The sequence below is a fragment of the Anabrus simplex genome, chromosome 3 (genome assembly GCF_040414725.1).
Source record: "Anabrus simplex isolate iqAnaSimp1 chromosome 3, ASM4041472v1, whole genome shotgun sequence".
Lineage (NCBI taxonomy): Eukaryota > Metazoa > Arthropoda > Insecta > Orthoptera > Tettigoniidae > Anabrus > Anabrus simplex.
Window position 1 is genome coordinate 229,878,757 of NC_090267.1, and position 21,207 is coordinate 229,899,963.

At 39.5% G+C, this 21,207-nt stretch overlaps 1 protein-coding gene across 1 annotated transcript in view; it reads left to right on the forward strand.

Moving 5' to 3' along the window:
- The window catches only part of LOC136867176 (uncharacterized), a 247,008-nt gene that overhangs the window by 91,759 nt on the left and 134,042 nt on the right, over window positions 1–21,207 (forward strand). The gene's annotated exons all lie outside the window — the stretch shown is intronic.

Consider the following 21,207-nt stretch of genomic DNA (forward strand, 5'->3'; position numbering starts at 1 on the left):
TATTCTGGCATTTTAACACAGAAGGCAATGAACCGATCAAAATTCGTCAATCGATGGAAGTGTGTGGCGAGTCTTGCAAGTGGTGTAGAGTGTTTACAGCTGGTCGTACGGAAATTCACAACGAACAAAGGAATGGGAGATGATCAGTTTTCCGACAAGGCAGTCATGAAAGTTGAGCAATCCATGCCTGAAGATAGGTGGATCACTCTTGCTGATCTCTGCATTTTGGTTCCTGAGGTTTTTAGAAGCACCATTCACAGGATTTTAATAGAAAATTTGCAATATCGAAAGATAGGTACCGCAGGTGACGTGTTGATCCTTCCTGTAAATTTCTTCGCTGCTATGCAGATGGAAAGGACAGCATTTTGGACTCGATCGTCACAAGCGACGAAGCCTGGTCATTCCACTTCACACCCAAGACCATACAACAATCATGCGAGTGGCGGCATCCCTCTTCGCCCAAGCCGCAAAAATTCAAACAAACTCAGACTGTTGGTAATGTCTTCACGACTGTGTTTTGGGATCGAAAAGAGGTATTGTTGGTGGACTTCGTGCCTCCTGGGACCACATTAAACACTGACGGGTACTGTGAAATGCTGAAAAAGCTCAAGACAGGCAGTTCAGTACCAGAGAAGAGGAATGTTCAGCAAGGGCGTAAACTTCTCCACAACTGATGATATAGATGTTGATTCCCATAGGTAACTTGGAATATTTGTCCTGAATGAGTAAATTTATAATACCAATATAGTTGGTCCCTTATTGGACATTATAAATTTTCCAGCTAACTCATTCATGGTTACCAACGTTTCGCCCCAGTGTCCTAAGTTGGGCTCATCAGTTGGTAAATAGCACACCTACCAAGACGCATGGCTAGTGCATATCGTGGAGGCCACTGCGTAGGCTACTTGGAGCCATGTTTTGAAAACGAGACAGTCTCTCATAGTGCATTGGCATTGCCGGTGGCTCCAAGTAGCCTACGCAGTGGCCTCCACAATATGCACTAGCTATGCGTCTTGGTAGGTGTGCTATTTACCAACTGATGAGCCCAACTAAGCACACTGGGGCGGAACGCTGGCAACCAGGAATGAGTTGCTGGAAAATTTATTATGTCAAGTAATGGACCAACTATATTCGTATTATTCTCCAAAACAACACTTGCCCACACTTCACCGTTGCTGTCATGTAAAAATGCCAATGGAACATCAACACCCACCCACTCTATAGTCTGGACTTGACACCCAGTGACTACCACTTGTTCCCTAAGTTTTAATAACACTTGGCCGGAAGGCGATTCAGTCCCGACGATGATGTGAAAGACGAGGTTCATCGCTTCTCAACAGCATGGCAACGAGCTTGTATGACATGGGCATACAAAAACGGTCTCAGCATCTACAAAAATGTATTATCCGAAATGGTGATTATGTCAAAAAATAGATATATGTTCAACCTCTAAAATGATGTTATATTATAGAAATCAATGGTATTTTTTTTTAAATATAGGATACGTTATTTTTGGGATACCCTCATATAAATGACATGTGGAGATCACAGGGTAAGTACAGTTCTGCTAGGCGTTCATCTAGGGTATACAAAATACTGATGATTTCTATGCGAGTGGGACAGCAGAGACAGACAAAACCACTCTTGTGGGAAATAAATGACCTGCTCGGAATGATCTACTCCCTGGACAGAGAAATGTGGTGAACACTCCCCTTGTTGACTGCAAATATTTGTATACCTCTGCTGCACATTAAATTGGGTCTCATAAAAAAGCTATGAACAAAACATCACATGCATTCAAATACTTGCGAGAGCCACTCCCTAGGATCACTGAAGCAAAAATAAAGGAAGGAATATACAAATGTTCAAGATATCAAAGATATAATTTTATCGCCAGACTGACACTAGGAAATGCAGATTCGCGGTTGATCCAGGAATATGGCATCTCTCCACGCCCACCTCCATATCCTTCCTGTTAACATGCAGCTTATGGTCGGCATAATAATAATAATAATAATAATAATAATAATAATACTACACAGTGCCCGCCTTGTGGCCATGATTGTTAAGGCGTGAAGTCTGTATAGTCTGACATCGTGGTTAGCCGGTTCGAGTCCCATTGTCGAAAACATTTTCACCATCAGAATGTTGGCTGGCAAGGTGGGAGATGAGGTGGTATACAATTCCTAATCACTAAATTGAATGCCAAAAGCCTGGATTCAATTCCAAACCTTCCCGCAGTGCTCATATACAGTGAGGGCCTTTGACGCTGTTGCTGGCGATTCGTCCGTCGGATGGTGATGTTAAATCTCGAGCAGACTCCTTGGAGGGGGGGTAGGATATATGCCTACACCGGGTTTCATCCTCTCCCTTCCTACTATCATATATCACTTCATTCATTTCATCTCAACTCTGATGAGGTTGACGTCAGGAAGGGCATCCGGTCGTAAAAACTCACTATGAAGATCAGTCTCACTTCATACTTGATCCTGTAGAGAAATGGGACAGAGGTTGGACATACATACAATAATAATGCTGAGCGAGTTGGCTGTACAGTTAGGTGCGCGTAGCTATGATCTTGTATTTGGGGAAAAGGTGGGTTCGAATCTCACCGTCGGCAGCCATGACAATGGTTGTCTGTGGTTTCCCACTTTCACACTGGGCGGTATCTTAAGGCCACGGCCGCTTCCTTCCCACTCCTAGCCTTTCCCTATCCTTACGTCACCGAGGAACCTACGATGTGTTCGTGCGATGTTGAATCACTTGCTAGATTTTCCGCTCGTTCAAGGATTTAAATCCTGTATTGAGAGTCGAAACGGGTGTCATTCATTCTCACGAATTTAACCGTCTTATGTGAGAACCTGTGCACACTCTCATAAATTCTGGCAATACGGCCGAGAATGTAACCCAACGTATCACGTGTCGCTCCATTATCTGCAGGCTATTTTACGGTGTGGCAATGGTCTTCGCAATTCAAAGCACAAAATAGGCCTTTGACTAAATAATGTTTTGACCGTGGAGTGAAATAATTTTAGATCGTAGGGAAGCGGTTGGTGGATGAAGGGTGAAATCCTGACGATTGTGAAGAAGCAATGTGTAGAAACAAAGAAATATACGAAGTAATTCAAACACTTATGTAGTAGTAGTAGTTATAATACTGATGATGATAATTCACTCATTACAGTGTTCACATATTTACAGGACTCGTATTGCATGAAGTATATCAACGCATTTTCGTTCTAAATTGTACATGTGTTGGGGGTCGGTATTTATCCTGATGATAACATTGTCACATAGCGATATTTTGAGGGGAAACGACAATATTTTACAATATTCGTATTATTACTATATTCACACTTAAAATTAAACTCATAGCTATTTATTACACATGTTAAATGCATTATTATTTTATTATTATTCCTAATATAATCGTACCAACTTCAGCAGGGTCGAGTCACGATATAAGTAATACCATGTAAGGCAAAACCTTGTGTGTGGTAATTCATAATTGTAATCATACAGAAGAAGTATATATTTAACAATGATGCCTGAAATACTAATATGGGTATGATGGATATGATAAAGAGCACACGGTGGTGCTTTGAACAGAAACTAAATATCATGACTTAATATTTTAATTTTTAGTTATTTCTTCAGTAATATTTTTACTATCCGTGACAAATGATTTAAGATGCTTCAGACTGATTTCTTTGTTCAAGGTAGTTATTTGTAAAGAATTGGTAAGGACATGAAATAATTTTGGAATGAATTATAAGAAATAGCTTTTTGTTATGAGTTTTGACTTGTATAATATACAAGGGTGGTACATCTTACTGCGTATTGAATATTCAGGGTTTATGTTTTCAGTTATATTTTTGTTTTTCTTGGGTATTTCTAGGGTATACAGCTGCTTTTACATTTTGCTTCACCATATAATTGACCACTGGGGTATTATCTTTCTTTGTGGTACATTTTTCGTAATATAAGATTTTGGACAACTTGTATTTTATTGATTACGTATTTGTAAGCCCTACCCCATGCCAATATTCCATAGCTAAAAATAGACTGAACCAACGCATGATAAACCTCTCTTAAGAGTTTCACACTGGCTATGCATTTTAAATTGTGAAATATTGTTAAATAACAAGGAACATTATTGATGCTTATTGGAAAGAAAGCGCCACTTACATTATAAACATTCAAAATAATATGAGTATGTAATTATTACAGTCCTTTAAACAAATACCACACCATGACGTGTGAAATAAATTTGAAGAAGCATTAGATAACATGAAGCTGACTGCATTCGAATGCAGAAGTTTGGACTCGTCCACGACTGTTTATATCGCCAGTTTTATATGGAATCCTGGTCTAGAAAGCAAAGAATAACGGCCGAGAGGATTCGTCGTGCTGACCACACGACACCTCATAATCTGCAGGCCTTCAGGCTGAGGAGCGGTCGCGTGGTACACCATGGGGTTTGGTTTATATGGAGTCCTATATGCATTAGCCAAGATATGTACCACCACCGTACAGGTGTGCAACTCAGCTCTCGACTCCTCACGAATGAAGATAGGATTATTATTAAGGAAATCTGTCTTCACAAACATTTCCTTAACTTATTGTCCAATTCATGTCACAGAGGAAAACTATACTTTCATTAGAAGACAAAGAACAGAGTTACGTTATCTCAAAAATGAATTTCCCAGGAGGAAATCATAATTAAACGTCGATTGCGAATATTAATATGTTCAAGCTCCTAAGGCATATTTTAATCGTGAAATTACCAGCGTTTCGTCTGCTGTCGCAGTGGGCTCGTCAGTTGGATTGCCACACTTTTCAAAAAGATCGAGCGAGTTAGCCATGCGATTAGGGGTGCGGAGGCTTTGAGCTTGCGTTCGGGAGTTAGTGGGTTCGAACCCCTCTGTCGGGGCCTTGAAGATGGTTTTCAGTGGTTTCCCACAGACCTTAATTAAGGCCACGGCCGCTTCCTTTCCCACTCCTAGCCCTATCTTATCCCATCATCGCCATAAGACCTATCTATGTCGGTGCGACGTAAAGCCAATTGCAAAAAAAAAAACTTTCCAAGACGCTACTATTGCTACTAACAATAATAGAAAGTTTTCATTCCATACACTGATGGGGTACGGCGGGTATCGTCTCACAGGCCAAGAGATGTGTTGCGGTGATTTGAGGTGTGAAGAAGGTGATAGTGGAGCGGCCGTGCCCTGTATAGGAACTGTCCCAGTTCTTACTCTAAACTTCCTGAAGAGAAGAAACACCCCATCATCCTCCCATTTAAAAACCTCGTGACTGCATTGATTATATATCAGTTTCACTACCAAAAGCTCAACGCGGGTGTCCGTACTTTGTTCTGCCTGATATTTGAGAGATATTGGGTTATTATTGAAATACACGAGAAGTGAGGGGATTGGCCACCGTGGCCTATGGTAGAAACTGTCCCAGCATTCGCCTTAGTGGAGGAGAATGGAAAACTATGGAAAACCATTCTCAGAACAGCTGACAGTGGGGACCAGCCCCTTTCCGTCTCCTGAATACAGAGGCGTAGAGCCACAGTAAAGCCGTATCCACTCCTCCTCTGCTCGGTTGGCCGATCGGAGTGCAGAGCTGTCGAACCATGGACCAGCCTTGGGCATTTGTAAGCAGAGATCCACTCTTCATCTGCCAACCAAAGGATTTTTTAAAAGCAATTTTTCATTCCTACCCTGAAGGGGGAGGCTGGCCACTTAGAAGGTAACGCCTTCTCTGTGTCCATGAGATGCAGGCGAGTTAAAGATAAAGCGAGGGATTTAGGAGTTGGGTGAGGAATGTGTGGAAATAAGGAGCTTGAAGGGGTTTGGCTTGTTGGCTAATCATATTTGCTCTTTTTTCCTTTTTTGTTTTTTAAATGATGATGTTATTCAAAGTCCATAGTTTGAGATATTTAAAATTTGTTTTAAGGTGTTGTATATAAAACATACTTGGTTTTGTTAGGTTAATTCGAGGCATACATTCATACATTGGATTAATTTTTACAGAGAATCCTATAATTAGATCGTTTCCACAGTAGCTGTTAAATTAACGTTAATGTTGAAAGTGTCTGTTTATTTTACTCTATGTATATAAAAGGTTTCCTATAGCAGTTGTTATTGTGGATCATATTGTCCAATTTTATTTATTTTTTATTTTGGTGTGAGATGGGTTAAGGGCAGTCTGTCCCATTGCAAGCCTCTGTTGTAGGAGAAAGCATCGATGTAGCGCTATCAGAAGTATGCACCTCTGCTTGTGTAAATACCTGCCTTTGGCCATTATATCAAAAATTAATTTCCCAGAAAGAAACAATATAGTTTAATCAATTGCGAATATTCAGTTTTTTCTAAACCATCTGGACACTATGGTTACATAGAAGGGGAGAATAAGGAAATATTTAAGCCAGTAGATATCCGCTCCCTGTGCCTGGAGGCCATGATCTAAAACAAGAATGATGAAAAACGGGTAATTCCTGGTGCAGGTGGGTTTCCGTTCACTATTCTCCTTTAGATTTATTTGAATGCTGAAGATGTAGTGAGGCAAAAAAATAACATCTAAATAGCTCTCTTAGTGGGCGAATAACAACAGCCTGTTGGCTTGAATCACATACTAGTTCTGTGTGGTGCGCAGAAAAGTTCTGGAGAATGAAGACTGTTGAATCACTCTTGGAGGAACCAGACAAGAAGTACTGATTCACCTTAGCATTATTTCCACGTGGACTTGATCATGTAGGTAACAGATACATGGCTAGTTCCTTTTACCTTTATCAAACCTTCTTAGGATATACCTGGGAAGTCAATAGACTGCGTGATATGAATGCAACGAGTGGTGGCAGAACATACATCAATAACAATGTACTTAAGGAGGAGAAAGAGACGTTCATTTCTGGCATATGGTATTTCGTTAAGCTTTGGTGACTTGATCCAACCAGTCGGAAGAACAGTTCTTGTCAGTCCCACTTCTTCTTCTTCTTCTTCTTGATATAAATATGTCCTACGGTTAGCTATACGAAATGTGTGACGCATTGTTACCTAGCAACCGTGCAGGCTGTGTATTTATGGATGGCCATGACTTTTATCAAAGAGGCCTCATCTCATCATACTCTTAGAAAACCAATTATTTCATTTATGGCAATTTCATAGGACCTGAGTCAGCTCCCACCCTTTTCATGCACTGAATCCTACAATTGGAAGACTTCAAATTCAGTACAGATGTGTCTCAAATGATTCGTTAGATTAAATTTTCATTTATTGAAAGGTAGGTTTATGATTATTTGGTTTTCTCAAAGGGACATTGGACACCTTTTTATTTTATTTGTTCAGTTTTAAAATCTCTCAAATGGGTTTCCCAGCAGCCAAAGGTAAACTTACCAATGTTCCTTCCCAAGATTTCTTATGCGACTATGTGATAATATACTGGGAAACCCCTTCTCGCGTCGGAGGAATTAACAACCAGCCACGGCCTGGCCTGGAATCGAACCCGTGATTCAGCCACGGAGCCGGACCCTTGTGCGACGCAGTATTTCATTATATTGTATTGCAAATGGAATAGCAAACCAAAATATCATGGTAGGAGGAGCAAACTGACCTTATCGCTTTAATTCGCTGTAATTCGCAAAAATAATTATTTTCTAAACCAGAATCACATGATTCTCTAAATCACTTTGAAATATTTTTGTCGCGTTTATCATTAATATGAAAAAATCGTATCTCTACGCAGAGGTGCCAACTATTATGCATTGTCCGTAATTATTACAGATTTCACCTCATGATTATGGAGTTATGGTCAAAGGGGAAATTATTATGGAAAAGCTAACATCACGAAAAAATAATTTTGTATGGGAAAAAGAAAAGGAGAAATGTTCAATCCTTTCGAGCCTTTCTCCTAAATTGTCGTTGTTTCAGTGCTTGTGAATACCCATAAGTGTCATAAAATTCATTGTGAATAAACGAGCTCAAGCACTGCTCTTCTCCACTATAAATCCTTCGGTATTGTATTTGCTGTGTTAAGTGTACCTGACAGTTAACAGAAAGATTGAGAAAGAAGTGAGGCCTACATTAAGCACATCTACACTGGAATCGCTTATGGTTCAGAAGACGAAAATGTTATCACATTGGGAAGAATGCTTCAAGAAAAACTACACTGAGAAACAGGTGCTGTGTGAGAAACAAGCTACAGTGAATGAGCAGCGTTTAAAACATTTTATGTAATAATGCTTGCAGTGTAGCCTATGGAGTTCTACCTGTTTTATCACAGAACTTACAGGTTATGTGCAAATTTCATTGTGTAATATGATATATTTTTGAATAGATTGCTAGAGTGAAGGGCAAAAGGGGTGTCATTATCAGGAAGGAAGTAGGACGCTTTGGACTTCACTCGAAATTTTTCTCGGGGGCTGGGGGCGATTACTGATAGCCACTTTAAAGGTTGGCACCTCTGTTTGTAGAACCACAAATTAGGGAATTAATGTCTGATGAACATTTCTTTGATTTGTTGGATGGTGTTGAAAAACTGGCATGGCTGTCTTTCACAAATGTCTTTTTAGACAGCCAAAAGGCAGAACCTATCATGGTATTGTACAGAAACTACTGAGATCATACCACCATATGGGATGTAATATGTCACTTAAATTAAATTTCTTGAATAAGCATTTGGATTTCTTCCCAGATAATCTTGGCACAGTTGTGACCAACATGGCAAACGGTTCCACCAGGATATATCTCAAATGGAAAAGAAAAAAAATTATAAAGGCAATTGAAGTGCCACAATGTAGTCCGACTAGTGCTGTACCTTTTATTATTTATAAGCTTCATATCCGTATTGATTGGTATCACTATATAGAAATAATATGAGTCACCACATTATCAATACACTATTTTATTTACTATCAAACTATCGAACTATTTACCAGTTTGATAGTAAATAAAATAGTGTATTGATAAGGTGGTGACTCATATTATTTCTTTATAGTGCTGTACCTTACAAAAAGACGTTCCTGAGGCAAAGTGTTGTAGGAAATTGGGCAAGAAGCATTTTTAGGTATGTTTCTGCACTTCTTTGTACTCTTATCTTGCCAACTTCTTTGATTCCTGTGTACTGACACAGAATGTTCTGCAGTTTACATTTGGAACTCTTCACTATTATAAAATTAAGAAAAGAATCTACCTATTCAATACATATTGTGAATTGATGTAAGTTATATTAACATTTTATCACCATGGGACTAGTTTCAACCCACTAAGGTGGTCAGCTTCAGCCATTGTAACCAGAATTGACATCATATGATAAGTTCACAAAGCACATATACATTTAAAAATTTAAGTCTATGGACTGTTATGTAGATATTCAGAATAAAATGTAATCTTTGCAGTTTTGGCTAGTAAAATTCTAATACAGTTGATTCTGGAGTCATCTAGTTGAAAGATTACGTCCACTATGACATGATGTTTGGCATTTAACAGATACTTTGCCTGATTTTATGTATTTTGTATATAATTAAAATATGGTGTGTAAGAAACCGTTCATCATAAAACCTGAAACATTAGATCAAAGAAATCCAGTTCTGATGACCGGGTGGTCTCAGAAAATACATCAGCTGATAAGCCTTTGCTCATGGGCATACATGCTATGCAAGAGTTGGTGGTAGGGACATTCTAATAAATTCTAAAGAACTTAAAAACATAATGTACTTACCTATGTTGTGCAAGGAGATACTGGAGTTGCCTGCCTTCCTTTTCCACACATCTCTGGTATCTACTTCTGAAATTATCCATTTTTTGTCTAAAGTGTGTGGATTTGTCTTGTAAATGTTATCCTTTAACATTGCCCAGAGATAATCATAGGATATTAAATCAGGGGGCCATTCAGGCTGTTGCTGATAACTATCATAATATGCTTCATGAATGGCCTACAAGGAATCATTAGCCTTTCAGAGTCCAGATGTAAAAGCATGAAAGTAAGTGCCATTTCATTTAACTCAGCAAGAAAGGGTTGTAAAATCTCTTGCACCCAGCTTCTACTAACCTATATATATATATGGATGTAAAGCTGACATTGAAAAAATATATGGCATCAGTAATAAGAATGGTAAGCTCCTTGTGGACCGGAATAGAGTATGGAACACTGGAGACAGTACATTTAGGAAAAATAAAAAAGAATTTCCACATCCCTTGATTGTGCAGCCAGCACCCGTTCATGGGACTGTTATGCAGATAATGAAGGCACAAGTAATGAAAGCCGTGAATAAGATGAAACAAGGGAAGACAACTGGACCAGATGACCTGCCCGTGGAATTGTGGAAATCAAATCATACATACATGCATACATTATCATGATAGACTGTTATGCCTTTCAGCGTTCAGTCTGCAACGCTCCGTGAATTTACTAAACGTCGCCACAATCCTCGATTTGCAACTAGTGTTGTGGCCTCATTTAGTTCTATACCTCTTAAATTGTTAGAAACAGAGTCTAACCATCGTCGTCTTGGTCTACCTCTACTTCTCTTACCCTCCATAGCAGAGTCCATTATTCTCCTAGGTAACCTATCCTCCTCCATTCGCCTCACATGACCCCACCACCGAAGCCGGTTTATGCATACAGCTTCATCAAGTTCATTCCTAAATTAGCCTTTATCCCCTCATTCCGAGTACTTTCCTGCCATTATTCCCACCTGTTTGTACCAGCAATCACTCTTGCTACTTTCAAGCCTGTTACTTCTAATTTATGAATAAGATATCCTGAGTCCACCCAGCTTTCGCTCCCGTAAAGCAAAGTTGGTCTGAAAACAGACCGATGTAAAGATAGTTTCGTCTGGTAGCTGACTTCCTTCTTACAGAATACTGTTGATCGCAACTGCAAGCTCACAGCATTAGCTTTACGACACCTTGATTCAATCTCATGTACCATATTACCATCCTGGGAGAACACACAACCTAAATACTTGAAATTATCGACCTGTTCTAGCTTTGTATCACCAATCTGACATTCAATTCTGTTGAATTTCTTACCTACTGACATCAATTTAGTCTTCGAGAGGCTAATTTTCATACCATACCCATTGCACCTATTTTCAAGTTCAAGTTCGGCACAATCTGCCATTAAGACCAAGTCGTCAGCATAGGCCAGACTGCTTACTACATTTCCACCTAACTGAATCCGTCCCTGCCATTTTATACCTTTCAGCAAATGATCCATGTAAACTACGAGCAGCAAAGGTGAAAGATTACAGCCTTGTCTAACCCCTGTAAGTACCCTGAACCAAGAACTCATTCAACCATAGATTCTCACTGAAGCCCAATTGTCAACATAAATGCCTTTGATTGTAATAATCTACCTTTAATTCCATAGTCCCTCAGTATAGTGAACATCTTTTCCCTCGGTACCCTGTCATATGCTTTCTCTAGATCTACGAAACATAAACTCAACTGCCTATTCCTCTCGTAGCATTTTTCAATTACCTGGCGCATACTGAAAATCTGATCCTGACAGCCTCTCTGTGGTCTGAAACCACACTGGTTTTCATCCAACTTCCTCTCAACCACTGATCGCACCCTCCCTTCCAAGATGCCAGTGACTACTTTGCCTGGTATACTAATCAATGAGATACCTTGATAGTTGTTGCAATCCTTCCTGTTCCCTTGCTTATAGAAAGGTGCAATTACTGCTTTTGTCCAATCTGAAGGTACCTTACCAACACTCCATGCTAATTTTACTACTCTATGAAGCCATTTCATCCCTGTCTTCCCACTATACTTCACCTTCAGGTCTAATTTCATCTATTCCTGCTGCCTTATGACAATGTAGTTTATTTACTATCCTTTCCACTTCCTCAAGCATAATTTCACCATCATCATTTTCCTCATCCCCATGAGCTTGGCTGTTCGCAACACCACCAGGATGATTTCCTTTAACATTGAGAAGATGTTCGAAATATTCATTCCACCTCTCCAGTGATTCTCTGGGATCTATTATTTCACCTGAATTACTCAAAACACTGTTCATTTCCTTTTTCCCTCCCTTCCTAAGATTCTTTATTACTGTCCAGAAAGGTTTCCCTGCTGCTTGACGTAGCCTTTCCAGGTTGTTACCAAAATCTTCCCATGACTTCTTGTTGGAACTACTTGATTCGCTCTGTTTCTTTCATCTACATACAAATCCCTGTCTAGCTCGGCCCTTGTTTGGAGCCTTTTCTGGTAAACCTTCTTTTTACGTTTACAAGCTGCTCTCACTTCATCATTCCACCAAGATGTTCGCCTTTTCCCATCTTTACACACAGTTGTTCCTAGGTATTCCCTTGCTGTTTCTACTACAGCATCCCTGTATGCCACCCATTAACTTTCTATGTCCTGAACCTGCTTACTATCTACTGTTTGAAACTTTTCACTAATCGTATCCATGTACTTCTGTCTAATTTCCTTGTCCTGGAGATTTTCTACCCTTATTCGTTTGCAGACAGATTTCACTTTCTCTACCCTAGGCCTAGAGATACTTAGTTCACTACAGATCAGATAGTGGTCTGTATCATCGAAAAATCCGCGGAAAACTCGTACATTCCTAACAGATTTCCTGAATTCGAAGTCTGTTTAGATATAGTCTGTTATGGATCTGGTACCCCTAGCCTCCCATGTGTAGCGGTGAATAGCCTTATGCTTGAAGAATGTATTTATAACAGCTAAACCCATACTAGCACAGAAGTCCAGCTAACGCTTCCCATTCCCATTAGCTTCCATATCTTCCCCACATTTACCAATCACCCTTTCGTATCCTTCAGTTCTATTCCCAACTCTTGCATTGAAATCACCTGTTAGCACTATTCTATCCTTGCTGTTGACCCTGACTACGATGTCACTCAATGCTTCATAAAACTTGTAAACTTCATCCTTATCTGCACCTTCACATGGTGAATACACGGACACAATTCTAGTCGTAATTCCTCCAACTGACAAATCTATCCACATCATTCGCTCATTTACGTGCCTAACAGAAACTATGTTGTGTGCAGGGTATTTCTGATAAAGAGCCCTACCCCAGACTCTGCCCTTCCCTTTCTAACACCCGTCAAGTACACTTTATAATCTCCTATCTCTTCCTCGTTATCTCCCCTTACCCGAATATCACTTATTCTTAGCACATCCAGATGCATCCTCTTTGCTGACTCAGCGAGTTCTACTTTCTTTCTTCCATAAGCCCCGTTAATATTGATAGCTCCCCATCGAATTTCATTTCGTTCGCCAAGTTGTTTCCAAGGAGTCCCTTGCCTGTCAAATGGGAGTGGGACTCCATTACTCCCATAGGTCCGAGGCTTGCTTAAAATGTTCTGAGCTCGGTAAATTCATGAAGCAGGATGCTACCCTACTTGCACATAGTCCAAGTGAGGATCTCTCCTCTAACGGGTTATGGACCACTGGTGAATTGTATAGTCCTAGCTGCCTGATCACAAGTAGGGCCATGACTCAGAATATGTTCGAGATGCCCACTTCCATTCCATAACAGCTGGTATCCCGCCTCTCAGGACCACTTACTAGGCCACTCAGCCGTTGCCCATGGTTCACGAACTAGGACGTGACTACAGTAACCCACGGAAATCAAATCGATCAAATCAAAATGTCTTTATTTGCAAATGAGGTGTCTATCTTGGTGGCAAATGGTACCGTAAAACGGGGTAACTTCGGCCACTTTTTCGTGGATTTTGAAAATTTAAACATCGGATTTTCCCTCTAATTTTCTGAAAAATATAATATAAGTTCTGCCATATTTTTTCTTCATTGTTATGTATGTACATAATAGTAATTGTAATTCAGTAATGAATTATGTTTATTGAAAAAGCGGCCGGAGTTACCCCGTGTTTTGGGGTAATTTCGGCCACCGTATAAATAACTCAAAAAACGAAGTTTCCTCCGATTTAGTATAACTTCGGCCACAGTAAAAGTTTCTTAAAAGCTTGTAAAAAGCCCAATATCAATAATCGGCAAACAAATTAAAACCATTCGGGGTAAAACAGGCGTACAGTGATCAAATTTACAAGATATTTCCAAATAACTCGCATTTTCCCCCAAGGAAGAAACAAGTTTATTTGACTTAAGCCTATAAGCACTCAATGATATAAAAATTATGCATTATATTACGTAACTAATTTTACCGGCATGAAAGGTAATGAAGATAGCAAAATCATATTCTCCGGAGTCCAATGTGTGAAGAAAGAAACAAGTTGAAAAAATAAAATATTTTTCGATTGTTCTCTCAATACACTGGCGTCTACATTAAAATATATCTGGCCTGTCAATTAAGCTCTTGAATTTGTATCGCTCACGTCTGACTGGATCCCGAACTTCCAATTTCCTCACAATATCATCTTTCTGGATGTCACATTCATCATCAATAACTGGGAAAGTGAAGTACACATCCTTTCCAGATTGCTTCCTCAAAAACTTCACTAACAAGTGCTCTCCGGTTTCTTTAACTTCTCCAACATAAAATTGCTGAATTTTGTCCTTGGAAAATTTTACAAGTACGGAGTTCCCTACTTCATTTTCATCAGTCCCATCTACTTGCATTTCCAAAGTTGCCGTACTGTCCTCGGTTAAAATTCTCTCTCCTTGGCTGCAAAGTTAATCATTTTCTTCAAGCTGCTCTTGTTCATCTTGGGGTTGCTCTGATATGTGGTTTGTGGTTACACTTCGTCCAGGCCTCACATTCAGCCGTTTTCCGTTGAATCTGGAATTGTTCTTCTCTCCTAATCGAGATGTCTTCCGGAGATTCGTGAACGATTCGCTCCATGACTTTTCCGAACTCTGATTTTCGGTTAAGTCAGGAAATCTTTTTAGGACAGCATCTCTATTTAGAGGACAAAGTCCTGCAGCTCTGAAGCCAGATTTCAGGCTACTTTTCAACCTTTCATCCCCTATATCCTCCAGGGCCGCCTTGAAAACTCTGGGAAATTCTGTTTTAGGTAGGGTTCCTCTATTATTATTCTTCCATTTGTTCAGCTGTTTCCTCCAAGACATTTTAAGTGGACAGAAAAGTGCAACATCTAATGGCTGCGTTAGACGAGTTGAATTTGGTGGCAGGAGCACAAACGATATATTGTTGTTCTCACACTGTCTGATTACTTCCATTGACAGATGGCTGGACAGGTTGTCGCCTATTATTACTCTTTTACCAGGTAACTTCTTGAGATACGGCAGGCAAATTGTAGAAAACCATTCCTCAAAAATAGCCATATCAAACCAACCACTTTCATTTCTGTTATAATGTGCACCAGTGACACCACCTTCCGTCCAGCCTGGGTACAAATGTTTGGCTCGATAGAGCACATATGGAGGCAACAACTCTCCTGAGCCTGTTCCTGCCAACATGACAGAAGTTCCACTCTTTGATGAGTCAGTAATCCTCTCAGGATGTTTACTTCCTCTTTTTTACAATTGCTTTAACTTTACCCGGATCATCTACAAAATTAGTCTCATCGTAGTTTATAATATTTTCTGGAGGAATTCCGTCCAGTGTTGTTTCTAAATTATCGAAGTATTCACCAATTTCTACCGATCCTACGGAGGCTCTAGCATGTTTTTTATTTTCCGCAAAGCAAAACGATAAATCTCGGTCTATCAAGAAAACTTTTGAGCCAGTCTGCACCAGGCACATTATCTTTGAAGATGGAAATTGTTTTTCCCTCTCTGTCTAGATAATCCTTTACCACAATTCTGATGTCTCCAGGTGTTAACGGATATCCCCATATAGCACACGTAGTAGGTCCATGAATGAGATCGGCTTCTTCCTGAAAACCAACACCAGAGATAATAGGTAAATAAAATTTCTCAGTTAGCGATACCTCGGGGGTATAAATGAAGCAGTTACATATAAGCGCCAACGCAAACCTCAGCTGAAAGAATGCTTGGACGTCCTATTTTTCCCGTGTGCTTCTTGTTCAGCTTGTCTTGCAGGGTCGATCGCGGAACAGCATATTTCTCCGAGGCTTGCCGAATCGTTATAGTGCCTTTCCTTATCTCTTCTAATGCGTTTTTTAGGTAAACGGGATTGTAATTGCAATACCTGCGGTCACCTAAAACTTTCTTGTATCTTCTTGGCATGGCCGAAGTTACCCTGGAAGACGACAACTTTTATCACAAAACTATCCCATGAAAAATCTATTCAAATAAAATGCATCAAATTCAGTTAATCAGTTACCAGACATACTTACTTTCTAACACCATAAACAGCTGAAGTAGAGAATCAGATGCTGGGGCTGGAGAACAGTTTGTTTTTCAATGTTGCCCAACAAGACAATAATCGGTGCTGCGAAACAAATCGCTTTACTCGACAATGAGCCCGCCTATATTCTTTGAACCAGCGAGTGTTGATAGAGCATACTATTGTGCACTTATTTTAGTTGTTGCAAATGATTCATCTTTTATAGTATAGGGGACAGGAGAAAATCAGTGTTGCCATGCGTAAAGCTGAATTTACCCTGGATGGCCGAAGTTACCCCGTTTTTCGGTACACTAAAATACATTATTGTCAAGCACTCATTTTTAAATTAACAAGAGAAGAAAATTTTCCTAGAATATAATATTATACAATTTACACTAACAATTTTTTCTATTAAACACACAGCTCATCCTTAATAAATTTTTATTGTTTACAAAATTCTACTTATAATATCTCATGTACTTACAAACATAGTCAACTCATATACATTATGTGGAATTATTTCAAATACTATACAACTGGTATAAGATTAAAATTTACATTGCATTTATTTACTTATTTATTTTTTACCCATTTTGGAACCTAAGTAGCAAAATGTCCTAGTGTGTCTTAACCAGAGCCCCTTTTGCCACCACTTTTCAGAGTTCCTGAAGGGCCTTCACAGCTACCATAGCAGTCCTAGGGCCCTCGAAGTCCCCACTGTACTTCGCCTCTACAGGCAGTCCCCTACTTTGGCTGTCCAAACTCCTTAGACCAGGGGATGGAATTAATTTATTCAGACACATTTATCATTTACAGTAACCTGCACTGGTCGAATACCCTCTAACATTTCATTTATTTTCTCTGTTGCTGTTTATTCTCTTCTTGAATATCTGCACAGATTTTGGGAAAGGATCAAACACTACCCCTGGTAAACTGTTCCACGCCTTCACGCCCTTCCCAATGAATGAAAATTTACCCCAATCGCTTCTGCTAAAATTCCTTCTAATTTTATACTTGTGGTCAGTCCTGCCGATATAATTATTTTGCAACTGAAGCCTCTCACGGATATCTCTGTATAATCCTATAAGTCTAGTTTTCTCCCTTCTCTTACTTGAAGTTTCCCACCCAAGTTCCTTTAATATTTCTGATACACTACTCTTTCTCCTGAAATCCCCTGTTACAAATCTTGCTGCTTTCCTCTGCACACTATCTATTTTTTTTATTAGGTATTCTTGGTGAGGATCCCAAACACTGTTTGCATATTCCAATAATGGACGAACCATACTTGAGTAACTTTTCTCTTTTAATTCATTGTTGCATCCTTTAAGTAGCCTCATTATGACATATAACAAGCTCTATGCTTTCCCAGCAATGCCATCCACATGACCCTTCCAGTGCAAATTACTTTCAAATTTCACACCTAAGTATTTGCACTTGCCATCTTTTGGGATACCGGTAACTACCTCATCCAAAGTATATTCAAATTCAGTTTTAAAGCTCCTGTTTGTAAATGTTGTAACAGTTGATTTGCCTCCATTAACCTTCATATTATTTTCTTCAACCCATTATTGGATACTCTCAAGGTCCCGTTGTAATTCTGAACAATCCTCAATGTTATTTATTTCCCTATAAACAATTATGTCATCTGCATACAGTCTTATTTTTGATGTTATATTATTCCCTAAATCATTTGCGTATATTAAGAAAAGTAACAGACCGATTATGCTACCCTAAATCTAAACACTAGGATCCCATAGAATGGTTGGCAGGTTTATTCAACAAAATCATTGAAGAAGGAAAGGTGCCAGCTGAATGAATGTATAGCATAACAGTTCCAATTTGAAAACAGAAAAGCAGTCCAGCGGAATGCTTCTCTGCCTATTGCCCATGCGCCCTCTGTCACGTACTATGAAGATACTAGAGCAAATCCATGAAAGCAGGTTAGCCCCTTCAGTCCTGAACCTACTTTTGCATTTGGTGTGTTATATTTTCCTAAAATAACTTCAAAATATTCACCAAAGAAAATAAGTATGTTTCCTTAGGTTGTATTATGACATGTAGCATATATGAATGGATGCATGCAAAAACGGGCTACCCATCATTTTCTTAACTTGGAGAAAAAGATACTTTCACACTGATGGAAAAAAATAAATTTTTGGATGATAAAATTAAGTTTTTTTTGTTTTAATCTGAAAGAAGTAGCTTTAATTTTAACATTGGCATACAATAACTGTTTTATTGATAATCACAATGGTGGGGAGGGGACGGCGAATTATGTTCAGATGCAGCTACTTAATCCTAATCCAGCCCATTAAAGAAAGAATCCTCAATCAATAGCTGGTGGTCATGGGGTAAGTGCTGGGGGGTTTGAAATAAGATACTATTCTGGCATTTGCCTGGAGGGAATGTGGGGTGGAAACCCAGTGTAAACCACCCATGATAGCCGCTATCAGCTCCGGGATTCGAACTTTGGATTTCCAAACGTCGCAGCTCCTCAGTCCGCTCATGGAAGGTGAGTAAACACGTTCAGCTACGGAGGTAAATGAAACACAATACTGGGCCAGAATGTGAAAACATAAAATGCTTTCACCATATTTCAGCAAAAGTATTAACTTAGGTGCACAGTCTCCACCCTAGCTTTTCTTTTTCCTTGATCCACCTCTGTATGTAATGCAAGAATTGTCACAAACCCTTTTCCTTTTCTGCTTTTACCTTTTCAGTTTCTGACGTTCATTTTACATTTTCTGTAAATTTCACTGGTAGAACTCCAATTCTGTTCGCATAAATTGAAACTGCCTTCAAAAGCAGAAGCGATTGTTACTTGGTTTGTAAACAGACAATATGGCCAATAAGGAACGATAAATGTCTGTATAACACTTCATAATTTACATTAATGTATTGCACTGAGTATGCTACTCTTCTAAGGCACATTAATAAAATGAAAATATCTGCATTTTTTATTCCATTCTGAAGTAACATCATAGCAGAACAGACATGTATCATGGTATCATGGACTAAACAATCATTTAGCCCAATTTTGCATTTCTGTCAAGATAATTTATGCCTCAAGAACTTTGAAGCCTTGTATTTCTTAATAGTAAATCCCTGATGGTAGCCCATTTCAGTACATGTAGTTCATGTAATTAACAGTAGGTGGCAGCATCTAACTCAATTTTCACAAATATGATGGTCAGTCCATTTTTGTGTGCATCCATTCGTATGCTACATCGAGACTCGGAGTTAATTTACCTACCAATTTTCCTATAATGTATCGTATTGAATTATTGTAAGTAAATAAAATCACTTGCAGAGTATATGCTACGTACAGACTGAAGAGGATAAGGGAAATTGTCCACTTTAAAAACAACCAGTGGGGGTTTTGCGAAAGGTTGCAGTACTTTGATCGTTATTCATGCTGCTCATTACATCTTGCCTTTCTGGATAAGGCTAATCGTGTGCCTCATGAGCTGATTTGCTCCGACCTATTAAAGCATTGCCTTCCAGGGAGAATAATAGGATGGTTGAAGCTCTTTAATCATGCTCGCTAAAGCTACATACATTCTTCTGCTGGGTTATCAAGTGAGTTTCCAATTTCGGATTGAGTCCATCAGGGCTCAGCACTCTCATATCTAACTTTCATCATAATTATGGACGTCATTAGCGAAGATCTCTGGAGTGTACTGTATGCTCATGGCCACTTGCAGCAAAGAGGTGTGGAAAAACCACCTTGATGAGCTGAATTTTAAAAAAATGGAATATCGTACACAGACTTGAACAAAAGAGATACCATTAACATCAGCGTAGTCAATGTACCAAAAACCAAGACTTTTAAATACCTCGGCTCGACTTTTGCTGAGGACGAGATCCTTGAGCCAGGTATAACCAACCGCATTGGCAATACTTGGCTTAAATGGCTGACTGACTGGTGTCCTCTGTGATAGGACATTTCCAGACATGCTTAAATAAAAAGTACATTGCTCTTATCATCCGGCCAATTTCTCTCTGCGGTGCCAAATGTTGGCTGGTTACCAAAGGAAGTGAAGCAACAATTTGTTGTGATGGAAACAACGATGCTTTGGTGGATATCTGGCCTTACACTTCTTGATCATATGACAAACAATGAAGTAGATAGGTGATATGGAGTAGCTCCAAACATGGATAAAATGAGGGAAAGCAGTGTGTGTTAGTATGGCCCCGCACTTCGAGCAGGGAAACCAACTGTGGCAAAGAGATCGTTTGCACTGGAAATCAGTGGTAAAAGTTTGGTAGGAAGACCGAGGCAACTCTGGCTTCATACCCTGCACAACCATGTCAGGATTGCAGGCCTACAACCTGACCAGATCCCTGATCATACCAAATGGCTTCAGAGCGGAATCAACGCTAAACAAGGAGAACCTATAATTCTGTCACTGCTGTGTGTGCTTATCCTTCCTGTATTCTGATCATGAGGATATTCCTGGAACAGGTTGGATTTTTATTTTAAACCCTTCGGCATCAGCAGTTTAGTGAATTACCATATATCTGTTAGGTGAGCCACAGCTTGTCCAAAAACAATGACATAAGGATCAATTTTTTCATGAAAATGCATTCACAAAATCTAATCATGCGAGGGTAATCCCAAAAGTAAGGTCTCCTATTTTTTTTTATAAATACAGGACTCTGTTAGTGTGGCTGTTGGTCACAATATTATGAAGAGTGTTTTCCGCGCTCACATATAAACGTGTGCACACCGCGCTGAGGCTCTGTCTTGACTTGGCAGCCGCTGAGAATGGAGCTCCCGTTGGATGTTACCACGAAGTGCACGCAGTTATCCGTTTTTTTTTTAACACAAAAGATACTGAACTGATTGAAATCCATCGCCAATTGATAGGAGTGTATGGTGATTTGTGCATGTATGTCAAAAAATTTCGTAAGTGGTGTAGAGCGTTTGCAGCCAGTTTGACTGAAATTCACGACGAATGAACAAAGGAGCGGGAGACCGTCAATTTCCGT